This window comes from Cetorhinus maximus, chromosome 13 (genome assembly GCF_964194155.1).
Source record: "Cetorhinus maximus chromosome 13, sCetMax3.hap1.1, whole genome shotgun sequence".
Taxonomy (NCBI): Eukaryota; Metazoa; Chordata; class Chondrichthyes; order Lamniformes; family Cetorhinidae; genus Cetorhinus; species Cetorhinus maximus.
In genome coordinates this window covers 7,897,327-7,913,635 of record NC_135891.1, presented here as the reverse complement: position 1 = coordinate 7,913,635, position 16,309 = coordinate 7,897,327, and the positions used below count along the sequence as shown (strand labels likewise).

At 43.9% G+C, this 16,309-nt stretch overlaps 1 protein-coding gene across 1 annotated transcript in view; it reads right to left on the bottom strand.

Moving 5' to 3' along the window:
* The window catches only part of LOC144689140 (delayed-rectifier potassium channel regulatory subunit KCNS1-like), a 29,027-nt gene extending 13,675 nt beyond the window's left edge, over positions 1-15,352 (bottom strand). Inside the window, exons 1-2 of the mRNA XM_078556278.1 lie at positions 15,262-15,352; positions 11,198-11,848 (exon numbers count right to left, since the gene is read on the bottom strand). The gene's annotated coding sequence lies outside the window, so the exon portion shown is untranslated. The remainder of the gene's footprint in view (positions 1-11,197; positions 11,849-15,261) is intronic.
* Between the last annotated feature and the right edge of the window lie 957 nt (positions 15,353-16,309).

Here is a 16,309-nt window from a genome sequence, read left to right as displayed (position 1 = left end):
AACTAACTGACACAGCCAGTGATGGGGTGTTTTGAGGAAGTTATGGAACTAGCCAAGGGAAACAGAAAGAGATAAGGAAAACAGACTTGAGTATCCTGCATGTGCAAAGGATATGGAAGGTGGAAGGTAACTTAAGGATGGGCTTATACTTCATGGTTTAAACAAAGAAGCTGAAGCACCATGAAGAAGAACTTTTACAGGACAATTAAGTTCTGTCGATATAACACCCAGGTCCACCCCAGAAAAAGGGTATAAAGGGTAAGTCTTTGAAGGGAACCATTACAGTATGTAGTGGAGAGAAGTTCCTAAGGGAAATACTAATACTGCTAACAGCCCTGGGTAGTTTGAAAAGTTGTGAAGACACACGGCACCAAAAAAAAGATAAAGAAGGAAAGAAGAGCTGCTGACGCATGCAGCAGTCATCCTGCCCAGCCTGGACTGATGCTTGCTATTTGTCATGGTCGTATATTTTCGCTGTATAACTAATGTGTTATATCCCATCTTAAACTCTGGTGAAACTCAACATACCCACCATATTGGTTGAAGTCAATCCTGATTAATGAGATAATAGATGACAAATTGTGCTTAAATTAAAATCACTACACTACTTCGTATGAGTCCCCCAATTCACCGTTGTTTGCTTTGAATTTGGCAGTCTCATATTATGAGGGGCCAAAAGGACTATGTCAAACTGGTGTGAACTGTCAACCTCTCCCTCCATAAATCAGGCCGCTCACTTGAACTTACCATGTCCTATAGATCCTCTGCACCATGGCCTTGATCACTGTCCCTGCCAGCTCTAACAACTTCCTTGCAGCTCACATCATTTTACCCCCTTCCAACATCTGGAAGCAAATGACCTGAAAAAAGAACTTTCCCTTAAGTCACTTACAGCTGCTCTTCCAAACTCCCTGATGCTTAGCCTTTGGTACTCCATTCACCACAGTTCATCTTCAGTTATCAACCCACTCACCATTCCTTCATCTCTACCTTTGGCGTCCATTCTATAGTGACTGCCCCCTGATCTACCTCTCCACACACTCTCTCTACCTCTTACATCGCCTGTGTGTTGCTTGTCCAACATTGAGTCTTTTGTGTGTCACAGTTTCCGTCAGTTAAACATTGGGAAGACCAAAGCCATCATCGTCAGCTGCTGCTTCAGAACTCTGTATCTTTGCTACCACTTCCATTGCCAGCCATTGGCTCATGCTGAACCATGTTATTTCCACCTCTAACACCTCACATCATTTGCAGACTCCTCCATTCCTCTATCTGTTCCTTTTGTGTGAGCTTCCTCCCTTTATCCCCATCATTGACAGTTGTGCTTCAGCTGTCTATAATCCAATACTCTGCAATTACCTGCTTAAGCTCTTCCACCTCTCTCCCTCCCTCTTCTCCTTTAAGGGTCAACTCATTGACTCTTGGATTCCCTTCTTGCTAGTTTCTTCTATGGCTTGCTGTTCATTTACTACGGATTAAGCTTCTCTGGATGTTTTTTCTACATTGATGATGCCACGTAAATGGAAGCTGTTGTTTTTGCAGTAGAGGACAGTCCTTTGAAGTTGTTTGTAGTTTACAAATTCAACAATCACCTTTTTTTTACCATAGCAAAATGTACAAAAATATTCAGAAGCCTTTTTTGTATTTTTCTTCAAAGAAGTTGGTCTCTACCTTGGTTCAGGGACCTGCTATGATTTTTGTTATTGATGAATATTGCACCGTCTCTCTTCCATTCTTTTATAAGGTCTTCTTTTTGGCAAAGAATTTACAGCACAGAAACAGGCCATTCAGCCCAACTGTTCCATGCTGGTGTTTATGATCCACTTGAGTCTCCTTTCACCCTACTTTATCCTATTCTATCAGCATGCCCTCTTCTTTTCCTCCTCATGATCTTATCTAACATCCGCTTAAATGTATCCATGGTGGCATCGTGATAATGTCACTGGGCTAGTAATCCAGAGGCCCAGGCCAATGTTCTGGGGGCATAGGTTCAAATCCTACTGTAGGAGCTGGTGAAATCTGAATTTAATTTATAAATCTGGAATTATGAAGCTTGCCTCAGCCTCATAAAACCATTGTCAATTGTTGTAAAACCCATCTGGTTCACTACAGTCCTTTAGGAAAGGAAATCTACCATCCTTACCTGGTTTGTCCTACATGTGACTCCAGATGCACACAATGTGGTTGACTTTTACCTGCCCTCTGAAATGGCCACTTGGTTCAAGGGCAGTTAGTGGATGGGCAACAAATGTTGGCCTTGCCAGCAATGCCCACATCCCATAAAATAATTTTTAAAAAGCTATTCACTTCAACCACTTCCTGTGATAGCGCATTCTCACCACTTTCTGGGTAAAAAAAAAGTTCCCCGGAATTCCTTATTGGATTTGTTGGTGACTCTCTTTTATTAATGGTCCCTGGTTTTGGTCTCCCTACAAGTGGAAATACTTATTTTGTGTCTACCCTGTCAAACCCGTTCATAACACAGACTTACATTAGATCATCCCTCAGCCTTGTCTTTTCTAGAGAAAAGAGCCCCAATCTTTTCTGAGAGGTATAATCTTCCAGTTTTGTTATGGAGGCCAGGACAGTGCACAATTCTGTCTGATCCTTAAAATAAGGACAAGGGAAGTAGGATCTGAAACATATACAGTTTATTAAAGGGCCACTGTCTCAATGTAACATCAGACAGAGGCACACACAACAGAAAAGTGGGATTGCAATCTCTAATTGTCTGTCCAATCACTGGTTTGACAACAGGATTATTTATTGCAACAGTCACTGGAGAATAGCTGGAGGAGTAATCTATCTGTCTTTTTGGGTGTCTGTCAGTGCCAACTCTCCCTCTTACGAGTCTTCATCTTTCCTGACTGGTTTGAAATCCTGCTCAGCTTTAGTAGGATTTCAAACACAGCAGCTCCAACAATGCTCATCTGGGCAAGTGGGGAGTATTCCATTACACTCCTGGTGTGTGCCTTGTAGATGGTGGACAGACTTTGGGGAATCTGTAGGTGAGTCAATCTCTGCAGAATTCCCAGCCTCTGACCTGCTTTTGTAGGCACATTTCCTCGGGTCAGCCTCTTAGCACATTTAAGGCAGATTTCCCCGCAGATTCCCACCTACACAGGAGAGCTCAATTTGGAAGAAAGGGTCAAATAGATACTATAGGAGCCTGAAAGGCCATTTTAAAAATAAAATATTACCCTCTGGTTGATTGCATTCTTGGCGAAGGGGGATTTAAATTTTAGAGGGTCTCCTGCTGGCCCTATGCAACACTGAGTGACAATTGGAGACTAAATTTGTTGAGCAATCACTTTACTCCATCCGTTTAAACCCCAAAATTTGGGTGTTGGTATCTTTTTAAATGCTTATGGGTTGCTGTCACCAGTTCTGGGAAACTGGCCCAGGGGAGAAAATTAGGATCCAGACTGTATTTTGAGGGTATAAATCACCAAAATCATGTCACAAAGCACAGTGTGTTGGAACCAATGTGAGAGAACACACAGAAAATAAAGTCCAGCCTTAATACATCAATCAGATGAACTGTTGCTTCTGGCTCAGTTGTAAACCCTCTTGCTTCTGTATGAGATGGTTGTGGATTCAAATCTCTTTTTTTTTTGCAAAAATATACTTTATTCATAAAATATCTTCAACCACATTCCAAACCATTTCAAAAACACCATTACAAGGGTATAATCTGGTTCAACTTTTACAAAATGTATCACCAGGTGCATCAGTACAAACAATATTACAATCATTTACAGCCTTTCATTTTGAGCTGTACAGCCCGAGGAGGTTTAAACAGTTCCCAGCCCCTTGGTGCGCTGTGGCAGAAAGGTCTTAGACAGCGACCCTTCCCCATTGCGCCTTTGCGGCAGCTGCCCCAAGCTTTAGTGCGTCCCTCAGCATGTAGTCCTGGACTTTGGATTGTGCCAGTCCGCAACACTCGGTCGGGGACAACTCTTTGCGCTGGAAGACCAACAAGTTTTGGGCAGACCAAAGCGCGTCTTTCACCGAGTTGATAATCCTCCAGCTGCAGTTGATGTTTGTCTCGGTGTGTGTCCCTGGGAACAGCCCGTAGAGCACAGAGTCCTGTGTCACAGAACTGCTCGGGATGAACCTCGACAGCAACCACTGCATCTCTCTCCAGACCTTCTTTGCAAAGGCACAATCCACAAGGAGGTGAACAACGGTCTCTTCCCCACCACAGCCACCTCGAGGGCAATGTGCAGAGGGGTTGAGTCTCCTGACGTGTAGGAAGGATCTGACGGGGAGGGCCTTTCTCACCACCAGCCAAGCCACGTCTTGGTGCTTGTTGGAAAGTTCTGGCGATGAGGCATTCTGCCAAATGACTTTGACAGTCTGCTCGGGGAACCATCCCACAGGATCCACCCTCTCCTTTTCCCTCAGGGCCTCTAAGACGTTACGTGCTGACCACTGCCTGATGGACTTGTGGTCAAAGGTGTTTTTCTGCATAAATTTTTCCACGAGGGACAGGTGGTACGGCACGGTTCAACTACTTGGAGCGTTCCGCGGCAGCGTGGCCAGACCCATCCTTCGCGACACCGGGGACAGGTAGAACCTCAGCACATAGTGACACTTGGTGTTTGCGTACTGAGGGTCTATGCACCGCTTGATGCAAATCCCACCTAGAGACTTGAGCCTGAGATCTAGGCTGATGCTCCCAGTATAAGTACCATCAGAGCACTGCACTGATAGAGCTATCACCTTTTGGATGAGATGTAAAACTGAGGCCAATCTGTATCTCAGATGGACACAAAAGATCCCACTGCTTTGAAGAAGAGCAGGGATGTTCTCCCTGGTGCCCTGGCCAATATTTACCCCTCTGTCAATGTTCCCAAATAACAGATTATCTGGTCATTACCTAACTGCTTTTTGTGCTGATTGGCTGCTGCATTTCCTATATTACAAGGCTGATTACACTTCTAATATATTTCATTGGCTGTAAAGTACTTTGCAATGTCCTCTGTGGAAAGTACTATAGCATAGAGTGAACCAGCGTAGAAGGAAGACATTCACTATCAACACCCTGGGGGTTAACATTGATCAGAAACTGAACTGGACTAGCCATATAAATACTGTGGCTACAAGAGCAGGTCAGAGGCTGGGTATTCTGTAGCGAGTAGTTCACCTCCTAACTCCCCAAAGCCTGTCCACCATTGATGAGACACAAGTCAGGAGAGAGATGGAATACTCTCCCCTTTCCTGGATGAGTGCAGCTCCAACAACACTCAGAAAGCTTGACACCATCAAGGACAAAACAGCTCACTTGATTGGCACCCCGTCCACAAACATTCACCCCCTCCACCACCGACGCACAGTGGCAGCAGTGTGTACCATCTAACAAGATGCACAGCAGGAACTCACCAAGTCTCCTTAGACAGCACCTTCCAAACCCACAACCACTACCATCCAGAAGGACAAGGGCAGCAGATATATGGGAACACCACCATTTGCAAGTTCCCCTCCAAGCCATACACCATCCTCACTTGGAACTATATCGCCGTTCCCTCATTGTCGCTGGGTCAAAATCCTAGAACTCCCTCCCTAACAGCACTGTGGGTGTACCTACATCACATGGACTGCAGCAGTTCAAGAAGGCAGCTCACCACCACTTTCTCAAGGGCAATTAAGGATGGGCAATAAATGCTGGACTAGTCAATGATGCCCACATCCCATGAATGAATAAAAAAATCATTCAGCTGATTGTACCTACACCGGCTCTTTAAAAGAAAAATCTAAATTAGCCCCCACTTTTTCTCTATAGCATGAAAAGTTACCACTTCAAGTATTTATCCAATACCCAGTTGAGTAGAAAGTTACTATTGAATCTACTTCTACTACACTTTCAGGCAGTGCATGCTAGATCACAACAACTCACTGTGTAAAAATATGTTTCCACATGTCGCCTCTGGTTCTTTTGCCAATCACCTTAAATCTGTGTCCTCTGGTTACTGACCCTTCTGTCACTGGGACCAGTTTCTCTTTATTTGCTTGTTATCAAAACCATTCAGGATTTTGAACACCTCTATCAAATCTCCTCTTATCCTTCTCTGGTCTAAGGAGAACATTCCATTTGCATATAAAGACAATTTTTCTTATTATATATATTATAAATACAAATCTTTCTTATTAAAGGCAGAATAGCATCTTTGGAGTAAGCATGAATGGACAGTCAACAAGAGTGATTGTCACTTCATGTTTCTGGTCACTTGTTTGGGAAATACAAAATGACAGATCCAGGAATCCACTTCAATTAGAATATATGTCAATAATCATGCAGACCTGAAGGTGTTCTGGCCATCAGAGAGGTTTAGGTCAGTGTTAAAGTTGTAATACCAAGGTAAGCAGGTAATGCTGAAATACCAATAGGGTTCAGAGGGTAAGTGAGCAAGAGAACAGTATGTCCCCCATTGAAATACATCAAATTTACAGAACAGTAACAGGCCATTCAGCCCAGCTGCTCCATGCCAGTGCTTACGCTCCAAACGAGCCTCCTCCCACCCCTCTCATATCAGCCTAGCCTTTTTTTCCTAACTCCCTCGAGTGCGTACCTAGCTTCATCTTAAATGCGGGTGGTGATGGTGCAGTGGTATTGTTACTGGACTAGTATTCCAGAGACCCAGGGTAATTCCCTGGGGGCCTGCGTTTGAATCCCACAGCAGATGGTGCAATTTGAATCAAACAAAAATCTGGAGTTAAAAGTCTAATGCTGACCATGAAACCATTGCTGACTAATATCCTTTAGGGAAGGAAATGTGCTGTCCTTAGTGGCCTATATGTGACTTCAGACCCACAGCAATGTGGTTGACTCTTAAATGCTCCCTGAACAAGGGCAATTAGGGATGGGCAATAAATGCTGGCCTTGCCAGCAACGCCCACATCCCATGAACAAATTTTAAAACTGCGTCTATATTATTCCCCGTGATAGTAAGTTCCATGTTCTCACCACTCTATGGGTAAAGAAGTTTCTCCTGAATTCCTGACTGGGTTTATTCGTAACTATCTTATATTTATGGCCTTGAGCTTTTGTTCCCAAAAGTGGAAACAGCTTCTCCACATCTACTCCATCAAACCCTTTCGTAACTTTAATGTTCAGGCCACCACTCAGCCTTCTCTCTTCCAGAGAAAAGAGCTCCAGCCTGTTAAATCTTTCCTATGCTTTCCTCTGAAAATTCTGGTATCATCCTTGTTAAGCTGTGCACAAGATCAGCCGATAATTACAGACGATGAAGGCCATTTAATCCATTTTAGTGGAGCAGCTGGAATTGCTCTGAAATTACTCCCCTCTTGAATATTTTTGCCTTGCTGCAGGTTAAAAGATATTTTGTTCCTCTTAGCCCCTCTGCTCTTATTGCTGTCAAGAAATCCTTAGAGCAGGAAGGTTAAGAGCCATAGGTTAAGAAGACTGAGGTGTTCAAAATCATAAAGGGTTTTGGAAGAGTCAAATGGAGAAACTGTTTTCGCTGGCACAATGGCCAGTAACCAGAGCACACAGATTTAAGATGATGGTGAAAGAAGCAGAGGTGACATGAGGAAACAATGTTTTTTTTACACACAGTGAATTGTCATGATCTGGAACATACCGTTTGAAAGGGTGGAGGCAGCAGTTTCAACATTAACATTCAAAATGAATCAGATAAGTGCATGAAGGGACAAAGTTTGCAGAGCAGGGGTGTGGGGCCAGTCAGATAGCCCTTTCAAAGTGGTGGCACAGGCATGATGAGTTGAATGGCCTCCTTCTGTTCTGTATAATTCTATGAACAATCATCCGATTCCCAGCCGTGCTACATATATCCTCACTAATGCACAATGTTCTAACCACTCACAATGTTGGAAGTTACAATTAAATAAAACACAGACATTGGCGTTGATGCCACCTAATTGATCTAATCGATTTTGATGGACAATAAAGGAAGAAACTGTTTCCAATGGCAGGGACGGTCAGTATCCAAAGGATGTCATTTTAAGGTAATCGGCAAATGACCCAGGGGAGAGGTGAAAAGTTTTCAACACAGCTGTGATGTGGAATGCACTGTCTGAAAGCAGGTTGGAAGCAGATTCAATAGTAACTTTCAAAAGGGAATTGGATAAATACTTGAAGAAGACTAAAGTTTGTGCGATTAATTGGTAGCTCTTTCATACATCCAGCACAGGAACAATAGGCCAAAATGGCCTGCTTCTGTGCTGTACAATCTTTCACATGCCTCTTCAAGCTTGATAATGCCTTGCACTATGGGTCATCGCTGGTGGCTCAGTTAACGAAAACATTTACATCTCAAAGGAAAGGAGGTCATTGCAGAAAATTAATTCCTCAGTTTTGAGAATGTGGAGTTAAATAAATGAAAAGTATCAGCTAATGGCTAGACTATGGGTGGAGACATCATTCGAGTCTGTTCTATTCTCACCCAATGCCCAGACATAATTGCAGCAAGGGTTGATCAGAATTGTTATTTCTGGCTGGTTCTTTACCCAAGACACAGAGGCTGTAATGAGTCTTGATTTACATATATTCTGAAGCATAGAGAATCGCTGTGGCCCACTCTTTATTCACAACCATTGGAGGGAATGAGTCATTATCTATATATCACTTTTAAAGCTTAAACAAGTAATGGCTGTTTGGATTAATCCCATCCATAGAATTATTACTGTTAATTAGTGGTAGCTAATGATATTGTTTAGGGGATTGACTGGGTGAAGCTGCTGGGTCAACAGTGTAATTGAACTGATTTAGCACCAGTGCTGATATGATCAGTTGATTGGATGATTTGCTCATTTCAGCCTTGTAAATGTTAACTCATCTTTTTGGTGCACTATTTTTGTCAGAATAAATACTTAAAGATGTTCTCAACATTCTAACAGGAATATTCAGGAAAACAAGGAACTTCAATCTGTTGTCATTTTTTAAGCTGCTGTCTTCCATTCACTGATTTCCTCTAACCAACAGTCACCCCAAACACGCCTCACCCAACCCTACACCCCTCACCCCACCCCCAAACACCCCTCACCCACCACAACACCCTTCATCCCACCTCCAACACCCATCACCCAACCCCAACACCCCTCGCCCACCCAAACACACTTTGCCCACCCCAACACCCCTCACCCAACCCTAACACCCTTCACCCACCCCTACACCCCTCGCCCAACCCCAACACCCCTCGCCCACCCAAACACCCCTCGCCCACCCAAACACCCCTCGCCCAACCCCTACACCCCTCACCCCACCCCCAAACACCCCTCACCCCACCCCCAAACACCCCTCACCCACCCCACCACCCCTCATCCCACCCCCAACACCCCTCGCCCAACCCCAACACCCCTCACCCATCCCAACATCCTTCATCCTACCCCCAATACCCCTCACCCACCCAAACACCCCTCACCCAACCCCAACACCCTCGCCCACCCAAACACCCCTTGCCCACCCTAACACCCCTCATCCCACCCCCAACACACCCCACCCCCAAACACCCCTCTCCCAATCCCTACCCCACCCCAACACCCCTTATCCCACCCCGAACACCTCTTGCCCCACCCCCAGCCTCTCTCAATTCAGTTTCATTTTTCACACCCGATTTGAATGGCTGAGTGTCTGAACTGGATTGAGGGAGAGGAGGGAGTGAGAGAGAGGGGGGAACAGGAGAGAGGAGGGGAGAGAGAGAGAGAGAAAGAAGGGGGGAGGAGAGAAGGGGGGACGGATGAGAGGACGGGGAGAGATGGAGGGGAGGGGGAGAAAACGAGGCTAGGTGAAGGAAAGGAGAGAGGGAGGAGGAGAAGGAAGGGGAGGACAGGGGAGAAGGACTGGAGGGGGAGAAGGATGGGGAAGAGAGGGGAAGGAAGGGATGAGAAGGAGGTTAAGGGGAAAAGGAGGGGATGGGAGAGAAGGATGGGAGAAGGAGAAGGGAGGGAGAGAAGGAGGAATGACAGAGGAAGAAAGAGAGATGCAAAGGGAAAGAAGCGGAAGAGGGAAAGGGGGAAAGAGAGAAGGATGGAGGGAGAAAGAGAGCGGAGGGAGAAGGAGCAGAATCCCAATTTTGTCCGACCCCCCTCGGATTATTCGGACAGACAGAATGTGTGTGTAGGGGAAAACAATGCTGAAATGCAGAGATCAAACCCTTGCAGAATTAAAGCGGCCCCTCACCCAGATGAGATCCCACAGAGGCAGGGACTGAACCCCCTGCATTCATTCACCTCACTGCAAACTCTTCATTTCACAACCTTAAACCTCTAACCGCGGTGTAAAGCCGCTATGAGGGGAGTGCTGCACTGTTCTGTTACTCACCGCCGAAACTTCAAACCATACCATTTCTTTGCAATAATGCTCCCCTAGACCCACCCCGTACCCTCCCCCCCCCCCCCACCCCCACCCCCAACCATCATCGTCTTTCCAAATAAAATCGACCGAAATATTTAATTTTGCAAAGGCTATTTATTGTGCATCGGGAAAAATGGGGAAGGGTGGAATATTTGGATCATTCACCCCCAGATGCGCCTTAGTCAGCACAGGGCACAGACCCCACCCTCCCACCTCATTCCACTCCCACCCACCCCCCGGGCCACGGTCTAGGGAAAGGCTCAATTTCACTCTCAATGGGGATGGAAATCTACTGATTGTCTCCTGACCCCAGTTTGAGTGAGGCACTTTCGTGTCATGCCTGTGTCACAGTTAGTACCACTTTCTGCCAACTGCACACCATTGACTTACATTTTCTTTGTCTTACATCTTCATCCCTCTTATTCTGTCACCTTATCGACATCCCCATCCACCCTCTGATTCCATTTCCTTTTTTAAAAAAAAATATATATAAGAAAATGGCTCAGAAGGCTGACCGTAAGTCAGGATGAATTCTGCCTCACTGCTACAACAGTTAAAATGTGTTTCCAGTCCTAGAAGCGAAAGGCGGGACAAGGAAGGGACAGCGGGATCAAAGTTAAGATTAAACTGCTCCCAAGAAGATAAAGTTTAAAAAATAAATAGATAAAGGAATGTCAGAGTAATCGCGTGACTGACTTTGACATCAAAAGACAAATAGCGTTGATAAAACACGATGATAAAACGATGATAAGATGAATCTAACTGTATATAAAAAAAAATTCGAATTAAATAAAGTAAAATATGTCAGATTACGTTTTATCAAAGAGATGAAACACGCCGGAGAAGAGTAGGAATCCTTACCTTAAAAGAGGCTTGAATTTCAGTCTCTCTCTCTGTTGGATTTTTATAAATTAGTTCAATTTCCTCCCAACAATATTTGCGATGAGTGACAGCGCTCCTTTCTTGCTTTTGACTTTCTGCTCCGGTTCAATCCTCCCAGCTCCCCTCTGGAATGTTTAATCCAGGGCTTTTATCCTATTCCCGTCCCATACGCTCCTGGCTGCATCCTAACAATTTCAATTCGAGCAAGTTTCTTTATCAAAACAGTTGAATGAAGCAGCAGGTAACGAAATGATTCTTCGCTCCCTCAGATCATCCTGGGAATCTCAGCCTGTTTCTTCCCTCAGTAGTTTGAGGTTTTTGTTTTTAATAAGTATTGGTAGGGATCTCAGTAGTGTTTAGTCCTGGTTTCAGGATTTCCTTTAGATGGGATTCGACTGTTCCCAGACTTAGTTTCCAGCCTCTTGCTCACTGAGAGTCTCCAGCTCGCCAGCCTCCTCTGCTAATAGTCCAGTTCAATGCTCCTCTTGCCTTCTGATCTGGGAGCCGCTGATGCTGAATTTGGGATCACACGAGTGGATGAGTCACTGGGAATCTTCACTCCCAGGAGTTGGACATCTGGGAATTTCCCACAAGTCATCGCGTCAAGGGGGACCAGGCAACAACTGACATCTAAAAAAAAATCCGGATCAAAATATGTAAATCTGAGATTCAGCTTTAATCTTGACTGTTCGCCCGCAGATGAACATACAACAATTTATGGATTACACTTTAAATAGCATATATAATCCGTAAATTATAATCTGTTTCTAGATTTTTGTCCAAAATAAACATAAAGTGAATCCATATATATTCAAATCCATACTGTATAAATAATGAATCTATATACATTCAAATCCATATATAATGTATCTATATATATTTAAATCCATATTTATAATGTATTTATGTATATTAAAATCCTTATATATAATTAATCTATATACATTCTAATTCATTTATATACAATGAATCTATAGATATTCAAATTCATATATATAATGAATCTATATATTCAAATCCATATATAATGTATCCATAGATATTTAAATGCATATACATAACGCACATATATATAAAAATCCACATATATAATTAATCTATATATATTCAAATCCATACATAATAAATCTATATATATTCAAATCCATACATAATAAATCTATATATATTCAAATCGATATATAATGTATCCATATATATTTAAATCCATATTTATAATATATTTATATATATAAAAATCCATATATATAATGAATCTATGTATGTATAATGATTCTATATAAATTCAAATTCATATATGCATAATGAATCTATATATATTCAAATCCAAATATAGATATAAAATAAATCTATATATATTCAAATTCATATGTAATGTATCCATATATATTTAAATCCATAGATATAATGTAGCCATATATATTCAGATCCATATATATTGCATTCATATATATTTAAATGCATATATATGGGTGTATATATATGCTATAATAAATATCTGTTACATATTATTTCTGTATTTAATAAATCTATAATATCTGGAGTAAATCCATGTGGAATGGATTAAACAAATTTGGATTGAAACGAGCCATTTGAGTGATTAAGAATCCAATAGGTTTTGATGCAGCCCCGAGTCCAACAATCTTAAATCCAGGAAACCCCTTCCCGTGACAATGAACCTTTTATCCACCGCACAGGTAGAGGTGCAGAGACAGCAGCCGGTAGAACAGGAATAGCAGACTGGTCCTTTGAGCGGGGAAAAAAAAGCGAGCGGGTTCCTTTTGGACTGGTTCTGGGGAAGATCGGAATCGGCGCGGGGTCTCTGGAGCTGTTGGCGACGCATCGTCCTTGGGAGCAACTTAAGAGAGTCGCTGTGACCCGCAGTTCATTGTGGGTTCGATGAAACGAACCCTGTCGCTTAGTGGGAGCCCAGGAACTTGCACAGATTGCACGCGGTTTATGGTCAATTTCAGTGAAATCAATCAGCGTAAAATTTCCTATGAGGGAGACAGTTTGGGTTAGAGGGTGACAGAGAGGGAATAACAGAGAGAGGGAGAGAGATGGAAATTCCCAGCTAATCCCAAAAGGGGGAAAAGGTCAGGAATAAACTGGGGATATGGATGGATCCGGGTCTGCCTCTCGACATTTCATCAGGAAAGGGAACGGCCAGAGTCTTTTCAATTGTGGCTGTTCCGTAAAACCGCATGTGGGGAAACTTGGGCACCCGGTTCGCCAGGGAGCTCCAGTGTGAGCAATGCGGGGGGACTCCGGGATGAGTAAGGAACAGCTCAGGGGTGGGGGGGGGTTTGGATCCCCGGGGAGGGAGGGGAGGTAGGAATCAGCAGCGGACGGTGGACGGGATCAGGGTGTGAGACAGGAGGAAGCGGACCGGGAATGAATGAGAACCTGGTCGAAGGTGAGGTGGGAATCTAAGAACGTGACGTTCAGCTTCTTAAATATCCCTGGAGATAGATAGAGTCAGTACATTCAGACCCTGAGGAATGGTGATTGAGGGATTAAGACCATACCCCGCGAAATGAATCATCAGCCCAGCGAAATCTCTCAGTTCTCTCAGCTCCTGACTCAGGACATTGATGGGGGACAGGGATTTGAGGCTGGAAATACCGGCTTCAATGCACAGCACAAACCAACAATCTCACTCTCCAACAAAGTAAAGAGCTCTCCCTGAAATCAGGCTGGGTTCCCAGGCATCATTTGTATTCCGAGTATTTGGGTGTAGCCGAGTGTGCGATAGAAACCTGCATCAGTTTCTATCTAATCATCATTAGTTCAATGATAGTGAAAAAGGAAGTCACGCTCATTCTGACTCGATTCATATTGCTGGCGCTTATATTTATTTTTGATAGTGTTTTTATGCATCAGCCATTTAACACAGAGAGAAAAATAGAGACAGAAAGAAAAATAGAAGAGACAAATAGAAAGGCACAGGGGCAAATAAGGAGACCCAGCAAAATTGAGACACAGACAAATAGAGTCACAGACAATAGAGAGACACAGAGGCAAATAGGGGCAGAGAGACAGATAGAGAGACACAGGGAGAGTCACAGACAATAGAGAGACACAGAGACAAATAGGGGCAGAGAGATAGATAGAGAGAAACAGAGGCAAATAGGGGCAGAGAGACAGATAGAGAGACACAGAGACAAATAGAGGCATAGAGACAGATAAAGAGACACAGAGACAAATAGAGGCATAGAGACAGATAAAGAGACACAGAGACAAATAGAGGCATAGAGACAGATAAAGAGACACAGAGACAAATAGAGGCATAGAGACAGATAAAGAGACACAGAGACAAATAGAGGCATAGAGACAGATAAAGAGACACAGAGACAAATAGAGGCATAGAGACAGATAAAGAGACACAGAGACAAATAGAGGCATAGAGACAGATAAAGAGACACAGAGACAAATAGAGGCATAGAGACAGATAAAGAGACACAGAGACAAATAGAGGCATAGAGACAGATAAAGAGACACAGAGACAAATAGAGGCATAGAGACAGATAAAGAGACACAGAGACAAATAGAGGCATAGAGACAGATAAAGAGACACAGAGACAAATAGAGGCATAGAGACAGATAAAGAGACACAGAGACAAATAGAGGCATAGAGACAGATAAAGAGACACAGAGACAAATAGAGACAGAGAGATAGATAGAGAGACACAGAGACAAATAGGGGCAGAGAGACAGATAAAGAGACACAGGGAGAGTCACAGACAATAGAGAGACACAGAGACAAATAGAGGCAGAGAGACAGATAGAGACACACAGAGAATAGAGACACAGAGAGAGAAGCAGCCAGGGGAACGGAGAGACATATAGAGACACAGAAAGAGAGAGACACACACATAGGCAGAGAGAGAGAGAGAGAGATTCACACACACACACACAAAGACACAGGGACAGGCCATGCATTTACTGCAGGAATGAGCTGCAATATCCACTTAAAGGCATAAGCAACAAAATTATTTTTACTTAAAAAAAAGGAATAGAATAAGATATTTATCATCCATCACCCTGTATTTGCCCTCCTCTGAAGCTGTGAGAAGGTGACGGCGTTTTCCTCCTCTCCTTGCCCCTATTCTCTTTATCTTGCTCTCTTTCTCTTTTTGTTCTGTTCTTTGGGGCCTGAGGAGTCTCTCCTGACGTCACATGGAATGTTGCGCGGGTCACGTCGCGCGGGGGGAGGGGGGGGGAATCCCCCGGCAGGGAATTCCCCCTCTCAGTCTCTCTACAGCTGCAGCCAGTCATTCCTCCAATTCTCTCTCTACCTCCGTCTAAACATATGCAAACCTCACCTGTGCAAGAGCGGATTGATCACCATCCGTCCCCCAAGTTGCTGGGCGCGATCCAATGAGAGTATGCAAATCCCATGCAAATTTCTAAAATGAAATGCAGTTCGATGAGAGTATGGCAGGAAATAATGATGGTGAAGGGTGCGGTGCACACGCTCACACTGACATGCAAGCTATTTGTGTGTGTGGACGGGGCGGATACGTGCAGTGGAAAGGCTCACAAATGGGTCACGATTTCTCATTCATTTTTAAAACGTTTAATTGTGCCCACACAGTCACCCCCCGTAGCTCAGCGGGCATCTGAGTCACAGCCTGGTGGTACCCATGCCCTCACTAACAGAGACTTGAGCACATAATCCAGTTTGATATACTCCAGTACGGAGGGAGTGCTGAAATCAAATCGGAAAATGCCAGAGAGACTCGGCAGGTCAGGCAGCATCTGGGGAGAGAGGGGCCGAGTTAAGGTTTCAGCTCGTTGAATCTTTCAGCCACGGTTCAAATGGATTAGGTCTTCGAACTTTGCTCCGCTTTTCCCTCTCCACGGATGTTGCCCGGCTTGCTGAGTATTGCCAACGTTTCCTGGCTTTATTTTACATTTCCAGCACCGGACATCTTACTGCAGTACTTAAGGGGGTGCTGCAATGTCGAATGTGCTACTTTTCGGAGGAGAACTCAGGCTCTATCCGCCTCTCGGATGGATGCAGTATTTAAAGGGCAGAGAGAGGAGCTATCCCCCGTGTCTTGTCCAATATTCACTTCTCAAAATTAC